Source organism: Silene latifolia, chromosome 9 (genome assembly GCF_048544455.1).
Source record: "Silene latifolia isolate original U9 population chromosome 9, ASM4854445v1, whole genome shotgun sequence".
In the NCBI taxonomy this organism is placed as follows: domain Eukaryota; kingdom Viridiplantae; phylum Streptophyta; class Magnoliopsida; order Caryophyllales; family Caryophyllaceae; genus Silene; species Silene latifolia.
The window spans coordinates 53,309,272-53,328,697 of NC_133534.1; the positions used below are offsets into that span (position 1 = coordinate 53,309,272).

General features: G+C 36.3%; 1 long non-coding RNA gene across 1 annotated transcript in view; it reads left to right on the plus strand.

Annotated features, from left to right (window-relative positions):
- The first annotated feature begins 387 nt into the window (after positions 1–387).
- Positions 388–19,426, plus strand: part of LOC141602688 (uncharacterized) — a 106,962-nt gene continuing 87,923 nt past the window's right edge. Inside the window, exon 1 of the long non-coding RNA XR_012524612.1 lies at positions 388–510. This is a non-coding gene — a long non-coding RNA (uncharacterized LOC141602688). The remainder of the gene's footprint in view (positions 511–19,426) is intronic.

Sequence of the window (19,426 nt, forward strand, 5' to 3'; positions counted from 1 at the left end):
ATCTTCAACTAAATCCTCAACAAAATTAGCCCTATAATGTAGTTTCAAGACAGTATTCTCCATACTGCATTCAAAATTCAACATTTACAAAGCTTCAGTTTAGAAAACATCATCAATAACATAATATGATCTAAACACTACTACAAATATGACCTTAGGAGACGAGGCATAAGGAACGAATTATTTCGCAACCATCTAAAATTTTCACCAATACTGCGTCCCAATTGTGATATAGAGATAGAAGACGGGTCCTTTTACCAACCGTCTTGGATATTTTAGAAAAAAACATGAGAAACTTAACCGGTCTAGAAAACCATAAACAGAGACGGTTTTCTATTTAATCGTCCTCCTTCTTCTTCATAATTTAGATATACACAACCTATATTCAAATTCGTTCTCAACTTTTCAATCACGCATCACTCAAACCCTAGCTAATTGAATTCTGCACACTCATCGGCCATTGCTCGTCCTTCACTGCGACATTCACCCTCATTCCAAGCACCAGCAATCGTACGCCCTGTTTCTGATCAACTATTGTTATCTTTCTTTCTTGTAAATTTTATGAATTACCCATTGATTAATTAATATTTGTCCATTTGATTTGGGTTTACTGCTCATTGAATTTGTTTGGTTTTGCTTCTCCTTGCTTAATCTTGCTTTATTTTTATATTAATCGTGATTTACTTGTATTTGTGGGTTTAGGATTTAATCCAATTTTTTATGATTTGTGTATAATCTCAGCCTTTATATGTTAATTTTTACATGACTCTCCTATTTGTTGCCCAAATTCCGTGTACCATTGAATGTTAATCCATCAACTACTGTTAGTCTTGTTAGTCTGGTACAGACAGTGAGCCTTTATGTTTTACGGAGTACACATAAACTAAGGATATTCTTGCTGAGGTTAGTGGGTCTTTTGAAAAAATAACCATTATAACAATAGTCAAAGTTAAATAAGAAAATTATATTATGTGGCCAAAGACTCTAATTTCGTCAATCAGAGTGTTATGATTCTTATCATTGTTTTTTTTCCTTGCATAATCAAAGTTTCTTATTTATGTTTTACGGAGTACAAAATCCTATAAAGATACTTAATTAACCATTTTCAAAGCAAGGCTAACATATAATTATTTATATAGTCGATTAGTCGTTCGTGTATAATTCGGGTAAGAAGAACCTATTTAACAACCTCAATAAAAAATTTATGTAATTTATGTGGAGTAAATATATGCAGTTTGAACGTTTGTTTAGGATGATTGTGGATAGTGGTTAAGAGCTTCTTTTTTGGTTTTCGCTATTTCAACCAGCCAAATAAAAGATCTAATCTTAAGATTGCTAATTTAAGCTATTTTAGTAGCTAATTAGAGAGGATGAAGGCCTTGTGGCTTGTGCAATTGTGTTCTATAAGGGCATCAAGAATAATGGACAAAAATCAATGGAGGACACGGAAATAAAATTTGATTTTCTTTAAGTTAAATGGATTAATCAATAGAATGGTCAGTTTGGGAATAAGTTTTACTACACGGATATTTTGGAAAATACTTTCTCTATAATGGTCATTTGGCGTTTTCCCCCTGGGTTCATGGGTTCAATTGAACCCCCATTGAAAAATATATTTACAATTTAGAAAACTAAACTGACAGTGAAAGCAACTAAGTGTAGTGGTAAAGATGAGAGTATTCTTCTCTAAGGTTGAGGGTGTCGAATCCCAGTAATTTTTTTTGCAATTTTCCTTTTTTAATTTGTTCTTTTCTTTAAATTCGTAAAAGTTCTCTTTGGCATTTATCGTTAAAACTTAACTTTTTAATTTCATTTTTACTTACCTATGAAATTTTGGGTTACCTTGTTTGAAATTTTACCATATAAAATATCCAAGTCATTTCATTTTATTGTCACTTCTCCTTTCTAAAATTTTTGCAAAATTTATTTCTACCGCAAAAACATCGTTGTCAAAACTTGAACTGCCATTATTCAACTCCTAAAAACGCCCCTGAGCGTGAGGTGAACCAACCTGGAGTCATTTCTAAAATAATTCACAACAACTTACTCCTTTGTCCCGATCATTGGTTTACCTAGCTTTGATTAATTACTCCGTTTAAATTTGTATATGGATAAATCTCATAATAAATTATTATTTCTATTACAAGACCTCATAATAAATTATGATTACCTTATTTAAGAATAAAAATTTTTAGGGCTTTTGTTTTCTATTACAAGACCTCATAATAAAAAGTTTAGAAGCCGAGTTGAATTTTCGAAATAGCTGAAATGGTGTACTAAATTTTTAGGTCTTTTGTTTTATTTCTTCTTTTAAGTATTAAGTATTTTGTTTTTGTGATGTTTTCTCGTTTTACATCATCTTGCTGCAGTTTTTTTGGGGTTATAGTGCATTTTTTCTGCTGTAGTCTGGTTTTTAGTTCTTCTTGCTGCTTTTTTTAGAATTAAAATGTTTTTTACTGCTGTTTTCGGATTTTTGAATTGTCTTGCTGCCTTTTTTTTGGATTAAAGTGTGTTTTTGCTACTGTTTTCTTGTTTTTGCATTGTCTTGATGCTGTTTTTGGGGTAAAAGCGTGTTTTTGCTGTTGTTTTCTTGTGTTTGAATTATCTTGCTGCTGTTTTTTTGGGGTTTAAGTCCCTTTTTGCTGCTATTTTCTGGTTTTTAAATCATCATGCTGTTGTTTTCTATCTTTTAAGTGCTTTTCGGCGCTGGTTTCTGTTTTATATTGTGGTTTTCCGGGGGGGGGGGGGGGGGTGTCAACGATGGGTTTAGGGTGACGTATAAGGACCTAATTTTCACAAGACTTCAATATATACCCTTGACGAGTTTCTAATGTGTTGTATGTACATGTTATGATTATATAGACGAATATGGCTCATACTTGGATGATTGGTGGTAAAAAAGGTGACCTAGAATATGATGTCGGGGTAGCTGAATTTTATGACTTCGTAAGAACGAATGTGAAAGACAAATCAAGTATGGAGTGCCCTTGTGATATGTGTCGGAATATTAGGTATATGAGTTTCGAAGATGTCAGAATACATTTAGAGAAGACAAATTTTAATCCAAAGTATAACCGTTGGATTTTCCATGGAGAATCAAAAATTATAGACCATATGGAAGAAAATGTAGATGTCCAATTTGGGGAGATTCAGAGAGAAACATTCTTGAGTGATGATGAAGATCCATATGAGTCTAATTCATCACTAGAAGGTTTAGGTTGTGAGAATTTTGAGTCTGGTGATGGGCGTGATGATATGTCGGATAAATCATGGGGAGATGTGTTCAGAGGTGATGAACAAGAAGGGAATATGTATGAAATTTTTGATGATATCCTAAACGAAACTGATGAAGATCCTGATGAAACTGATTTGGAGGATACAAGTGTTGTATTGGAGAAATTGAAAGATTCTGAAATGCCTTTGTATAGTAGTTGTAAGCACACAAAATTGGTAGCTATTGTTAAACTATATAATTTAAAAGCAACAAATGGATGGAGTGACAAAAGTTTCACTGACCTCCTGCAATTATTGAAGGACATGCTTCTCGAAGATAATGTACTTCCTAATCGTACATATGAGGCAAACAAGATACTTAGGGGGATTGACATAAAATATGAAAAGATCCATGCATGTCCTAATGATTGCATATTGTATCGCAACGAATATGCTAATCTCACTAATTGTCCAGTTTGTAAAGAATGGCGATACAAAAAGAAGGAGGGGATCCCAGCCAATGTTTTGTGGTTCTTTCCAATAATTCCTAGACTGATATGATTATTTGCGAATAAAGAAGATGCCAAATTGCTCACATGGCATAGAACATCAAAAGCAAATGATGGGAAGTTGAGACATCCGGCTGATGGGATAGATTGGAAATCTATTGATGCAAAATATCCCGAGTTTGGTAAAGAACCTAGAAATCTTCGCCTTGCACTCTCCACCGACGGGATGAATCCCTTTTGATATTTGAGTAGTTAACATAGTACTTGGCCGGTGTTTTTAGCTATTTATAATTTGCCTCCCTATCTTTACATGAAGCGAAAGTATTTGATGTTGTCTTTATTGATTTCTGGTCCTAAAGAACCTGGTAATGACATAGATGTCTACTTGGTGCCTCTTCTGGATGATTTGAGATTATTGTAGGATAAAGGAATAGAAGTCTTTGATGCCTACCAGAATAGTAATTTAATTTGAAAGCAATGTTACTATGTACTATTTCTGACTTTCCTGCGTATGGTAATCTATGTGGACATACTGTGCACGGGAAAGAGGCTTACCCCTTGTGCGGAGAAGATGTCGATTCTTGTTATTTGAAGTTTTCTCGCAAACAAGCGTATTTGGGATATCGTAGGTTCTTGGAAGATGGTCATTCATATCGTAAGCAACAAAAGGCGTTCAATGGAAAACCTGAACATCGATCCCCTCCTAAGATATTGACCGATCATGAAGTATATCAGAGAGTGAAAGATATAAAGATAACTTATGGCAAGAAGGGTTCTAAATTAGCGTCTCGTGGATATAAGAAGATGTCTCCTCTTTTTGAGCAACTTCCATATTTGTGTGACCTTTCTATAAGACATTGCTTAGATGTTATGCATATTGAGAAAAATGTCTGTGACAATATAATAAACACTCTTCTCAATGTTCCGAATAAGTCAAAAGACAACACATCGGCTAGGAAAGACATGGTGGATATGAAAATTAGACCCGAGTTGGCACCACAAGAAAAGGGAACACGATATTATTTGCCTCCGGCCGCTCATACACTTTCAAGAAAGGAGACAATAGAGTTTTGTGAGTGCTTGCGTGGTGTTAAAGTGCCTGAGGGATATTCTTCCAATATCAGCAGCCTTGTATCAATGAAATATCTAAGGCTTATTGGTTCAAAGTCTCACGATTATCATACTTTGATGCAACAATTACTACCAGTGGCTATACGGTCGATTTTACCTAAAAACGTTCGGTATGCCATCACTAGGTTATGCTTTTTCTTCAATTCCATATGCAATAAAGTGTTAGATCCCACTGAGTTAGAGTCTTTGGAAAAACTAATTGCCACTTCTCTTTGTCAATTAGAAATGTACTTTCCTCCTTCATTTTTCACAATAATGGTGCATTTAACTGTACACTTGGTTAGAGAAATCAAATATCTTGGCCCAGTTTATCTAAGGTATCAATATCCTTTTGAAAGATTAATGAAAGTGTACAAGGACTATAAATCTAATAGATATCGTCCTGAAGGGTGTATTGTTGAGCGTGCAATCACGGATGAAGCACTTTCGTATTGCTATACACACTTATCAAATTCTGAGTTACTTGGGGTTCCTAAGAATAGGCATAGTGAGTGGATGATGGGAAAAGGTCTTATAGGCATGTTCGTCGAGATATGACAACTGAGAAGTGGCATATAGCACATACATATGTTCTTCATAACGAGGAAGAGGTACAACCATACATTGAGGAGTACATGGTATATTTGAGGCAGATCCATCGAATTAAAACAAAGAAGTGGATCGCAAGTGAGCACAACAAGTCATTTAGAGTTTGGTTCAAGGTTCGAGTGATATAAGACTTGTAACAATATCCAGATTATATTTCTTCCAGATTATGGAGACTTTGTTTCGGGCCAAAGACTTGTGCATCGTCTTATAGTGGTTATGCCATTAATGGATGCACCTTTTACACTCGTGAGCAAGATGACTTGAGCACGATGCAAAATAGTGGGGTTTGTGTAGAGGCAGAAGCAAAGTATTTTGCTAGTTCAAAAGATAAGAATCCAGGTTTAAGTAAAATGCATTATTATGGAGATATTGAAGAGATTTGGGAGTTAGATTACACAGATTTTCTAATACCTATATTTGGATGCAAGTTGATTGAAAGTAATAATGGCGTTCGTAAGGATGAATTAGGATTCACCTTGGTAAATCTTAATAAGTTTGGTCATAAGGAAGATCCCTTTATAATAGGCACACAAGGGAAACAAGTGTTTTATGTCACCGACCCGTCGGATAAAAAGTGGTTAGTTGCTCTATCTGTAAGGTGTAGACCCACATTGGACAGTTGCGACGGCGATGTGGTATTTGAAGGCTTTGATCCTCATGTATCACGGTTAGATGATATGGATATAGTCGACCCTCCTAGTTTATACATCCGTGATGATCACGATGAAGGGATATGGATCACTACTGAGTCTACTTCAAAAAAACGCCCTCGCGGTTTTGATGCATGATAAGTATGATTTATTATTATTGTTATTACATGCTTTTATTCTAGTTTTACTATATATATATATATATATATATATATATATATTGTTGGAAAATGTGTCCTCAACAAAAGTGCGATCACATGATTTAATATCATAATAAATCTCATACTAAGAATACGTGAGGGATGATTCTTTATATAGTCAACTGATCGTCATTAATCGGTAATGATTGGCTAACTAGAGTTTCACATTACTGTCGTATGACGGTGGTGGTCAGTTGATCCCTTTAGGTCACACCTATAGGATGAGGCCCAAATAGGTGTTTAATTAATTGTATGCGATACAGATTGATTAATTCCTTAATTATGGGAGTGCGATTTTACGTCTTCTTGTAATGTGATTAAATAAGATTTAATTTAGTAATTAAGTGTTAAATTACTAAATTAGTTGAGGTTTTATATAAGTTTTGAGGTATAGGTAATTAGTTATTTAAAGTTACAAGAAGTTGTAATTTTAACTAACTAGTAATTATATGACCCATTATATATTGATATAATGGTAGTATACTACTCAAAAAGTGGAGTGTATATTATATTATTAATTGTAATATTTAAGTGTTAAATGATTATATTAATAATTAATTATGTAAGATAGTTAAACATATGACTTATAAGCATTTGTGGGACAAATGACAAAAGGCAAAAATGGACCAAAATGGTTTCATAATTCCGGCCAAAAGAGAGAGCAAAAGATGCTCCTTTTGTCTTTTGTTTATTTTGGTTAGAGTGTGATAGTGACATATCACATTAACTTTAATCATGCTAATTCTTACACTACTCTATCTACACTAAACAAATAAGTAAAAATAAAAGGAAAAGATTCCCCCCCCCCCATGCATCAAACCCACCGGTTTTGTGCTCTTCAAATAGAACATTTGTTGCTCAATTTTTCCTACTTGTATTTGCTTGTTTTCACTTCATCTTTCCTCACATGCAAAATCATAAAAGCACTCTAAAATACTAATAATCTGTAACTATTACTAGAGGTAGTAATAATAGAAATATTAGTAATATTAAGGTAACATTTCTACTACATATCTAGTTAATATTAGTAGGAATTTTTGGGATTAATCTTGGGTTCAACTTATTGGAGTGTCTTCTATACTTGGAGTCTTAGGAGGATCATCCATCATATTAAGCTAAAGAACAAGTGAAGGAAGGTCACCTTACTTGTGCCCATATTTTCGAACCAATAATCAATGTAAGGAACATTGTTTTTCTTATAAATCTCTTATTTTGTTATGCATGCACTAGATCTAAAGAACAAATAATTAACAAGTTAATTATTTCACTATTAGAGGAGTCTAATAATAGGTATATGAATCTAATAAGTGGTATCAGAGCATAAGGATGTTGCATGCATAATCGGTTATTGTTTTTCCGAGTTAAAAAGTTAACATATAAAACTAAAAATTTGTGATTTATAAGTATAAGCCACGAAATCATCATGCATGTTATATTTTATGGTCCTAAAATGTTTTCAGGTCATTTTTATGATTTATGAAATTTATTGCTCATTTTAATAATTTTTGTTCATTTTATTACATTTTTATGACTAAAATGGGAATTAAAATGCTAAAAATAGTTAAGCTAAGTCTATGACCTTAAAAATTTTATATGACCTCACATGCATATTTTACAAGTTGTATGTAAAATCTCATATTAATTGGATTAATATTGCATGATTTATGATTTTTATGAGATAAAAATGGATTAAAAGAGATTAAATGGTTAAAAATAGTTATATTTCGAATTGGGCATGAAATTTTAATATGTTGTTACATGCATAATTTACAGAGTGTATTTAAATTTCTAGATTAAATGATCTCATTTAGCATGATTTATGAATTTTTAGAGTAAAAATAGCATAAATAGTGACTATTTTGGCATAAATAGCTAAAACGTATTGCATGGCATGAGAAAATTATTTTAGGTTACATAAATATCCCACTAATCAGATATAAGGTTGTAAAAATTATTGGATTAATTTTTGGATACTTTAAATATTTTATGAGATAAAACCGATAAAATGCAACTATATTTTCTCAAAACTAATTCGAAAATTTTAGCCATGATTTTTGATATTATTAGTGTCATTGAATTATTCTAGAATGTTCAAAAATTTAAAATTCAAATTTTAAAAATTTTTATAATTTAATTTGGATTTATTTCATAAATATTATGATTGAAAGGTAAAAAATGAGAATAAAATTAAATCAAGTTGAATTATTGTCAAAAATTGAGTGATGACTAATTTTTGAGTCCTAAAAAGTGTTAGGATAATTAACTTGAGCTTAGATGTGATTTAAGTGTTAATTAGTGATTTTAAAAGGTTATTATCACGCATTTCCATAAAACCGGGTTATATGTACCACATAAGTTAAATAGGGTGATTTGGCACATCATTTGGCATGATAGGTACATATTATAATGCTGTATATTTCAATTGTTGAATGTTTTTATTTATATAATTTTGAATTATGTAATTTTGTCTTAGTATGGCCTTAATTTTAATCGATATTACCCGTAATGAAAGGGAATATTGATTTGGTTATAATTTAATGTGATTACATATCACTTTTATTTTATTATTATTTGTAATTATGGAGTATCTTCAAAGACGGTGCCATTCGGAAAGGTGATCCGACAAAGACGGAGTTCTTGGAAGGCGCGCCACTTGAAGATTCAAGGGACCAAAGGAGTTGGTTTCCGAATATGTAATAGATTATTAGATTTTCTATTTTAGGAAGGCCATACTAGGAATTTTTATTTATTGCTTAGCATTTCTTTTAATATGTTACATGCATTGCCAAATCGCCATAACTACACATGCATATCATATCGAATCATCGACCTTGTCAATTAAAATTATCGTAGTTCACTGCTTTGGTTCACTTAAAACGTGATAGATAATAAATTGACAAGACCTCTCACATATAATAATTGAGAAATAGCCTTACCAAATAGTAGAAACCATAAATCCCAATTTCATAAAGGAGTTAAGCCGGCTTCACAGTAATACAAACCTTGTTACGTTGGGTAAGTGGGTAATAAAATGTTATTACATCGAAATTTGGATTGAACTCAACGGAAGTATTCGTGACCGTAGTGGCATGTGTTCCGGGCTAAAGATGAGAATTAGAGTAATTTTTTATCAACCGAAAGTTCTAGATGTAGAATCGATTAAAAGGTTAATCCACCGAGTTATATTAATAAGGGATAACTCGGCTCACCGTACCCGTATTAATATGAATTTGGATCTCGGAATCATTTATATTAGTTGGGTGGAGGTCACTATATAAATGTTAAAACTTATTTAAAAATGTTTACAAGTTTGATTAAAATGACAAATGTTAATATTTCCTTTACCTCCATATTTGTAGTTGATATATATCACAATGGATCCATCACAAGAAACAACACCAATTACCATTGAGTCATGTCACAACTTGTTTGACGAAATTTGCTCCAACAACCACCCCGATACTACTAGAGAGCTTCATTTTGGGATCGGTTCTGATGGAAACCTCAATTTCATCACTTCCTCCATAACTCCTACTATAACTAGGCCTTGTGTGAATGCGTCCTGGTAGACCATGTCACTAAGTCTATGAGATCCCTATCTTTGGAAGAAAGGGATGCAAAAGTAAGTGGGAGTTCAAGCAAGCAAGTTCTTGCTACAAAAGGGAAATGGTTCAAGAGGAAGGGAAAGAAAAGGAGAAAAATCAACTATGGTAACAAAAGGACTAGTGGGACTAGTAGAGGAGCCAAAGTTGATGATGAATGCCATTATTGTCAAGGCATGGGACATTGGATGAGGAATTGCCCCATATATTTAGGAAATATAAGGGATGGACTTGTCATTCCACTTGGTAAAACTCCTTCTGAGATTTATGTTATTGATGTAAATTTCACTTCCACCACAACATGGGTACTAGATACTGGTTACGATTCTCACCTTTGTAATCATTTACAGAGGCTAAGAAACATGGAAAGGCTGAGCAAAGGCGATGTTGATCTCCGACATGGGAATGGAGCTAGGGTAGCGGCCACGTCCAAGGGTACTTATGTACTTGTTCTAGCAAATGGATTTGAGTTGTATTTGCATAACTGTTTTTATGTGCCTACTCTATCTAAGAACATTATTTCAGTTGCTATGTTAGACATAGAGGGCTTTAATTTTGCCATTAAGAACAATTATTGTACTATTTCTAGAAATGACTAGGTCATAGGCCGAGGTTCATCTATTAATGGCATTTATGTTCTAGAGACATCAAATTCAAAGAATGACATCTATAATATACAAACCAAGAAACTCACATCAAGTGATCCAAATGAGTCGTACATTTGTCATTGTCGATTAGGTCATATCAATGAGAATTGCATTAAAAGATTAGTTTCTACTAACGTGATTAATCCATTTGATTTCCAATCTTATGGTATACGCGAATCTTGCCTCCTAGGCAAAATGACTCGTAGTCCTTTTAGTAGTAAAGGGACACGAGCTAGTGATCTTTTGGGCCTTATACATACCGATGTGTGTGGACCAATGAGTGTCACCACTAGGGGTAATTATGATTACTTCATTACCTTCACCGATGATTTAAGCAGATATGGGTATATCTACTTAATGAAGTATAAGAGTGAAGCTTTTGAGAAATTTAAAGAATTTCCGAATGAAGTTGAGAACCAATTGAACAAATGGATAAAGACACTACGATCGGATCGTGGTGGAGAATATCTCAGTAATGAATTTGATTCACACTTGAAAGATTGTGGCATTGTGTCATAACTTACTCCACCAGGTACACCACAACTAAATGGTGTAGCCGAGAGGAGAAATCGAACCCTACTAGATATGGTTTGATCTATGATGAGTGAAACCGAGTTACCTGACTCGTTTTGGGGTTTTGCAATCCAAACCGCAATCAAATCATTGAATTATAGTCCATTAAAAGCAACCGAAAAGACACCATATGAGATGTGGAAAGGAAGGGTTCCTAATATATCCTACATGAAAGTTTGGGGATGTGATGCTTACGTCAAGGTAAAGACCAACAACAAGCTAGCCCCGCGATTCATAAAAATGCATCTGTAGGTTACCCTACCACCTCCCGAGGCTACTACTTCTACAAACCTCATGAAAACAAAGTGTTTGTGTCTTATGAGGTTGTCTTCTTAGAAAGTGATTTTATTTCTAAGAGACAAAGTGGGAGAAATTTTGAACTTAATGAAGTTCAAGAGACACAAACCGAAGTAGAGACAAATGGAGAAGCACGTGAAGACGTTCCTTCCTCATCTAATTCGAAAGTAATTCCTCAATTGAGGAGGTCGGGTTGAGAAATTCGCCATCCTGATAGATACGTGGGACTTATTGAAGAGGATGGGAGTCTTGATGTGTTGCTTCTAGAAAGCGACGAACCCGCCACCTACAAAACTGCAATCTCTAGTCCTGATGTGACTCATAATTGCGCACATTTAGTCCCTTAATTTAGCCTATTTTGCATACTATTATAACATTCCATAGCCATTTTATCCGTCAAAAGCTTTCTATTTTGCTTTCCTAGTGCATTTTGTATGTTTTGTAGGAAGGAAGATAATTCGGCGTAAATTCCTGTCTCCCGTGCATATTTGGAAGCTTTTTGATGATATTTGATGGACTAGTATGAAGAGGAGGCAAGAATAATGACCAAGGATGTAGGAATAAAGAGTATATAGAAGGATCATAGGGTTAAAAGTAAGGATGAAGAGAAGGAAGGCATTACAAGAAGAAATTGATCGGAAAAAAATTGAGAGTTGCTCCTTTGGCTCTGAAAGTATGCTAGATGAAACGGCGTCGCAAAATCAAGTGATCTAGGCTTTTGAATCACTCCAATAGGAGTCCGGATGAGAAAATGACGTCCGTTTTACAATCCGAGCTCAAATAAACAAGCTGTCCGCCAGGACGAGCGTCCCGAGACCCAATTCGCTCGTCTCCTGCAGGACGAGCGTCTCCCCTTCAAAGACGCTCGGATTGTTTGACAGACAAGAATGAAGAAGAACACTGCCTTAAGATCCGAGCATCCCGTGCATGATCTGCTCGTCTCCCCTACTACAGTCCGAGCGTCCCGACCCCCAATCCGCTCGGATTCCTGCCCAGTACAGCACGTCTCTTCCTTGTTCCGCTCGGGATGCACACATTTATGAAAGACTAGCAAAAAGGAGACTAGCATCTTCCTTGGAGAGGAGCACTTCCTCAACTCAACAATTAACATTGTTATTTACTAATCTACCCTTGCTTAACCTAATAATGCACTACTATATATACCCCATTTTTGTAATAATCAAAGGGGGCTTCCACATTAGAAACTCTTCTTAGAATAGATTAGGAGTAGATTAGAATAGATTATCCTTTAATCTTTCCACAAATTTCACATTAATCTTTCCTTAATTATTGTTCAAGTTTATTACTTTTGGGTAATTGAAAATTATTGGGTTATTATTGGAGGATTGACAACCCTTCATGAATCAATCAAGTTCTCTTCTTTTATTCTTTACTTTATTTTTTGGAATCATCTCAAGTTGGTATAATTCCTTTGCTATTTACTCTTTATTGTTTATTTCCTTAAGCTCTTATCATGTTTATACTTGTTGTAATGATTGACACCATTAAAGACATGTTTTTCATGATAATGATTGAGTAGTTTCTTAACTAGGATTAGTGGGCAATTAAGGGAGGTAAACATGGGGAATAATCATGCTTAATCCAATGTGTTTCCATCATTAAATTGCTAGTTTGTTGTAATGTCAACCTATGCACATGTTATGTTTGATGAAATGCTAAGCTTATGAATCCTTGCATTTACAACCATCTCTATCTATTTAACTTCACTTGTAAGATATAAACCAACTCGAGTCTTGTTAAACCATGCATAGAAGTGATTAGGAGGAAAATAAGTCGACTTGTAGGTGTTGTACAATCTAATCGATTCGGCTCCGGGACCCAACTCTTCCTAAGAACCGTAAGACATAAACCAACTCGGTTCCTTTGCAACAACAATTGCTTGCAACTTTGTGTAACACCGCCATTTATTTAGGAGCCTTTAGCTAGACATTCCCAAATAAATAGGACCGTTACCATCTCGGTTTCCCGATGTAGTGAATAACAAAGACCAACTCACCAAAGTACTTTAAATTAAAAACTTTAATGATTACATGTTTATTACAAATTAACCAACTAAAACTTAATATAAGATATTTACAACTCGCAGCGGAAAATAAATAAGTGATATAACTATATATGTGATCTAGACTTCATCTAAGGTTCCAAGTTTGGCTCTCATCCCAATGCTCCCAAGTCAGATAATCTTTGGTACCTGTCAAATCTGCTCCCCATAAAATGGTTCACCGCAGGTGTTCACGAATACGCAGTCAACCACGAGGTTGAGTAGGAATAACCAACAACAAGTCAAAGTGAATTGATATGATATATAATGCAAACACAATTGTGCTCATCACCCGAAACACCCGTTCATCCCGCCAATCCCTGGCCCGGGGTATTCATCCTTCCAACCGATGTTGAAGTATTCACCATCCCAACCGAAGTTGAGTTATTCATCATCCCAACCGAAATTGAGGTATTCACCATCCCAACCGAAGTTGAGGTATCCAATTATACACCATGCCAATTATAAAAACCATCTCAGACACGAGCTGAGGTATCCAATGCAAACGAAATTCCAATATAAATAATCAATAATAAACCATCCAATGATATATAATCCACATACATTAATCCATCCAATTTCACAATACTTTTATAAATTCCACAAACCAACAAAGACAAGACGAGTTTAGTAGTTATCCTACCTTTTTGAAGGGTTATATCCGTATAAGACCCTTTAAATTTAAGGATTATAACGTAAATTAAATATGCGATTATCCTCATAAAACATAAATACAATGAAACGTTAAAGATTAAGTAATCAACCTCGGGTCCTTTGTAGTGCGGCGTAAAGAACAGAAATCAACAGAGATTTCCTCCTAACTGTTGCACCCAAGATTTTCCGAGAAATGCCCTTGTGCTAGAATTAATCCTCTAATTGCCTTGCAATATTGAGAGGTTTGTTTTGTGAATTTTTGGTTAGATGAGAGATCTAGAATTTTGAGAGAGACAATTCCCAAAACCCTAATTTGTTTTAGCAAATGACAATTAGGTTAAGCAAAAGGAGAAACTCTCCTTTTGATCTCCTAATCTCGGCCAAACCGAGTGAGAGGAAGAGAAATGGGCTTTTCCATTTCCTCTTCACTTAAACTCGTGGTACGACCCGAAATGCGCTAAATGTATATGACACGGTTTAATTATAAATCGTCATCGGTTATCGGTTATTAAAGCATCAACTAATAATACGGATTAGTTGAATTATTAATACATGTCCGACAAAGACAATATTGTATAATAATATTCAATATACATTTAATTAAATATAAAACGCTTATATTCAAATTTACGAATTAACTGCTTAATTCGCCTTAGCCATTTTTATTTAATCCGTATTAAATAAAATATCTCAACATCACATTTTGACTTATTATTAGTCAAATAACTCGGACTAACTGGTTAGTCAAAATTGGCATCTACATGATGTATTTTCATCTTTTGTCACGTCTCTCAAACGTATCCTATAGGTGTGACTTTTAGGGACCAGTTGATCACCGCCATCTGTATGACAATAACGTCAAACATATCTAGCAAGCCAACCGTTATTGATAAACGTGGATCAACTGATAATAATACCAAAAGTATGCCCTTTGATCCTTTTAGAGATTTATAAGTCCTTGCACTAACTGTTAAGGACACCAACCCCAACAAGCTCCCACTTGTCCGTACAAGTGTATGTGCAATGACGTTATCCGCACTAACTGGAGGACACAAGCTCCAACAAACTCCCACTTGTCCGTACAAGTGTATGTGCGATAACCGATTCTCATATTCATTTAAAAATTTCTCCCACTCAATGTAAAACAATTTGCAGATCCGGATCCGCAAAGGTCGTATTTTACAATCGATCTGTATCAAGAGTGGTTTCCCCGACTAGAGAGTAACTTAACTGATAAAACGAATCCGTATCCGAGCATGGCCATGCATTTCGATTCTGACTCCTCGAGTGGCCCTGAGAAATATCGAGTACCTGATAAAGGCTGAATATTTCCTTCAACTCGACTCATTCCGATCTAAGCACAGCATGAAATGACCCAGAAAAAATCTACTTGGCCCCCTGTTACGGATGATCGTGAGAAAGAAACCAAAGTCACCCAAAATCTGCCGTAGTCTCAAGAGACAGTCGATAGTCAAAAGAATCGACTCTTAGGATCACCATGGAGGTCCTATCCACGACCGGGCAGCGAATGTTATAAAACATTTAGGACTCCACGTCGATGTCACAATGGTGTCCTACGAGATATCCGTATAACTCGCCTCTGTGATTGGTCAGTCAACCGGTTGACTTATGGCTCGTTGAACCCACCATCAACCAACGTCACAAAATAATTGCCAGAGTTATCAGCTCATGTGGGCAATTAAGGACAAAAATATAATGTTTGTTCAGTTCACTTTGTGGTGTTCAAAATTGTCGTACAATTCCACATGAAAAACAATATATATATAAATATCAAAACGATGATGTCGTATAGAGTACAAACGAGAATGAATCTAGTCCAGAAAAGGTACTACAACTCAGGAACACGTTTAATTCCCATGGAATTAACATGCCCTTCATGCTTATCTTGTCGTAATGGTTTAGTGAGAGGATCTGCTATGTTATCATCTGTAGCAATCTTTTCTATCACTACTTCCTTTTGCTCCACGTAATCTCGGATTAGATGAGCTTTCCGTTGTACATGTCTAGACTTGTTGCTAGACTTTGGTTCCTTAGCTTGGAAGATGGCACCACTATTGTCGCAATAGATGGTGATCGGGTCATTCGAACTAGGCACTACAGATAGTCCATGTAAGAATTGACGCATCCATATCGCTTCCTTTGTAGCTTCAGACGCGGCATAGTACTCGGACTCGTCGTAGAATTGTAATGATTTGTTTGGAACTCTTCCGGTGATCGCAGCGCCATTAAGAGTAAAGACGAATCCAGACTGAGATTTCGAGTCATCTCGATCCGTTTGGAAGCTAGCATCTGCGTAACCGGTTGCGCATAGCATTTGTTCGCCTCCATAAGTCAATGCCCAATCTTTAGTCCTCCGTAGGTACTTAAGAATGTTCTTGACACCATCCAATGTGATTCACCCGGATCTTTGTTGGAATCGACTTGTCATACTCAATGCATATGCCACGTCCGGACGTGTGCATATCATGGCATACATGATTGATCCTATAGCCGAAGCATAAGGAATCCGTGTCATGCGCTCTTTCTCTTCCGGTGTCTCTGGTGCCTGAGACTTGCTCAAATGCACCCCTGGAGCCATAGGAAGAAACCCCTTCTTGGAGTTAGTCATGCTGAATCTCTCTAGAACTTTTTCTATGTAAGACTCCTGACTGAGAGATAACATCCGACGTGATCTATCTCGATAGATACGGATGCCCAAAATTCTTTGTGCCTCACCCAGATCTTTCATCTGGAAATGGTTCTTCAACCATACTTTCACCGAAGTTAAGAGAGGTATGTCATTCCCAATCAGGAGTATGTCGTCAACATACAATATTAGGAAGACAATCTTGCTCCCACTCGACTTGATATATAGACATGGTTCCTCGACCGATCGAGTGAATCCATTTTCTTTTATCACTTGGTCGAAGCGATGATTCCAACTCCTTGATGCTTGCTTAAGTCCATAAATGGAACGCTTAAGCTTTCACACTTTCTTAGGATTTTGTGGATCGATGAAACCTTCGGGTTGTACCATGTACAACTCTTCCTCCAAAAAACCGTTTAAGAAGGCGTTTTTCACGTCCATTTGCCAAATTTCATAGTCATGAAAGGCGGCAATCGCTAAGATAATCCGAATGGAACGCAGCATGACTACGGGTGCAAAAATCTCATCGTAGTGCAAACCTGGCACTTGGGTGAAACCTTTAGCAACTAGTCGTGCTTTGTAGATATCTTTTGACCTTCCACGAATGCTTTATCTTGTAAAGCCATTTGCATTGAAGGGGACGAACCTTAGCAGGTAAGTCAACAAGATCCCACACGTTGTTCTCGTACATGGAGTCCATCTCGGATTGCATGGCCTCAAGCCATAGCTTTGAGTCAGAACTAGTCATAGCACCTTTATAGGTTGCGGGTTCACTACTCGTTAAGAGTAGAACGTCATCTATGTCATGTTCCTCGACCATACCAATGTATCTGTCCGAAGGAATAGAGACTCTTCCCGACCTCCTAGGTTCCTCAGGAATATTAACCGCAGCCGGGGTTGAAGGAACTGGTTCCTCCAATGGTTGCTCGGTACTTGGTTCTGGAATCTCCGACAGTTCGAAGGTTCTATCACTCTTTGCATTCTCGAGAAATTCCTTCTCTAAGAATGTCGCACTAGCCGCAACAAAAACACGTTGATCGGTTGGCGAATAAAAGTAATGACCAAGCGTTCCTTTAGGATAACCTATAAAGTATGTCTTGACCGATCGCGGGCCGAGCTTATCCTCGTGTCTCCACTTGACATAAGCCTCGCAGCCCCAAACCCGTATAAAGGACAAGTTAGGGACCGTTCCCTTCCATAGTTCATATGGAGTCTTGTCATGAGCTTTAGACGGACTTTGTTAAGTATTAGAGCGGCCGACATAAGAGCATAACCCCATAATGAATCAGGTAATACCGTGTGACTCATCATGGATCGAACCATATCAAGAAGTGTTCGATTTCTCCGTTCGGACACACCGTTCAACCGAGGTGTTCTGGTGGAGTTAGCGTAGGGCAATCCCACGAGTCCTTTAGGTGTTGATCAAACTCGTGAGAAAGATACTCGCCACCACGATCCGAACGTAGTGTTTTAATCTTTCTACCCAATAGGGTTCGCACCCTATTCTCGGTATTCCTTGAATTTCTCAAAGGATTCACTTTTGTGCTTCATTAAGTAGACATAGCCATATCTACTTAAATCGTCCGTGAAAGTGATGAAATACCTATAGCCTTCTCGTGCGGTGATTGACATAGGTCCACATACATCCGTGTGTATGAGTCCTAATAGGTCAGCAGCGCGCATTCCAACACCTTTGAAGGAAATTCGAGTCATCTTACCGATGAGACATGATTCACACGTGCCAAATGATTGAAAATCAAAGGCCGATATAACTCCATTCTTTATGAGCTGTTTTACGCGTTTCTCATTAATGTGTCCCATGCGGCAGTGCCATAGATACGTTTGATCTTTGTCACCAACCTTTAACTTTTTATTCATTACGTGTAATATTTATTTGTCCGATCTAAAACATAAATTCCATTCATGGAGACCGCCTTGTCAGTAAATCATATCGTGTAATGAGAAAATGCAAGTATTATTCTCTATTACAAATGAAAAACCAAGTTTGTCAAGTGCGTAAACCGAAATAATGTTTTTCGAAAGACTAGGTACATAATAGCAGTCATATAATGACAACTCAAATCCGCTAGGAAGCTGGATCACATATGTCCCCTTTGAGATGGCAGCCACTCTTGCTCCATTCCCAACACGCAGGTCCACCTCACCCTTTACGAGGGGTTCGATGTTTCGGAGCCCCTGCACATGATTACACAGATGAGAACCACAACCAGTATCAAGTACCCAAGTTCCGTAACTTGCGTGGTTAATCTCAATCATATGAATAAAAGTAGAAGAAGAAGAAGACATACCAACAGGTTTAACACGACCTGCTTTTAAGTCCTCATGATAAACAGGACATGTGCGTCTCCAATGCCCAGTCTTGTGGCAATGATGGCATTCCATGTTTTCATTCTTGCTCTTTGTCGCGCCTGATGAGTTACTCGACTCACCAGGACCACTCTTACCTGAACCCGACTTCTTAAACTTCGGTTTACCTACTGCTAGGTTTGCCTGAGCTTTGCCCTTACCCTTTCCTTTGTTTGTCACAACGAGAACATCTTGTTTCATGCTCCCACTGAACTTCATGTCCTTCTCGGTCTGTACGAGAAGGGAGTGCAGTTCATGGGGAGTTTTCTTCAAATCATTCATATAG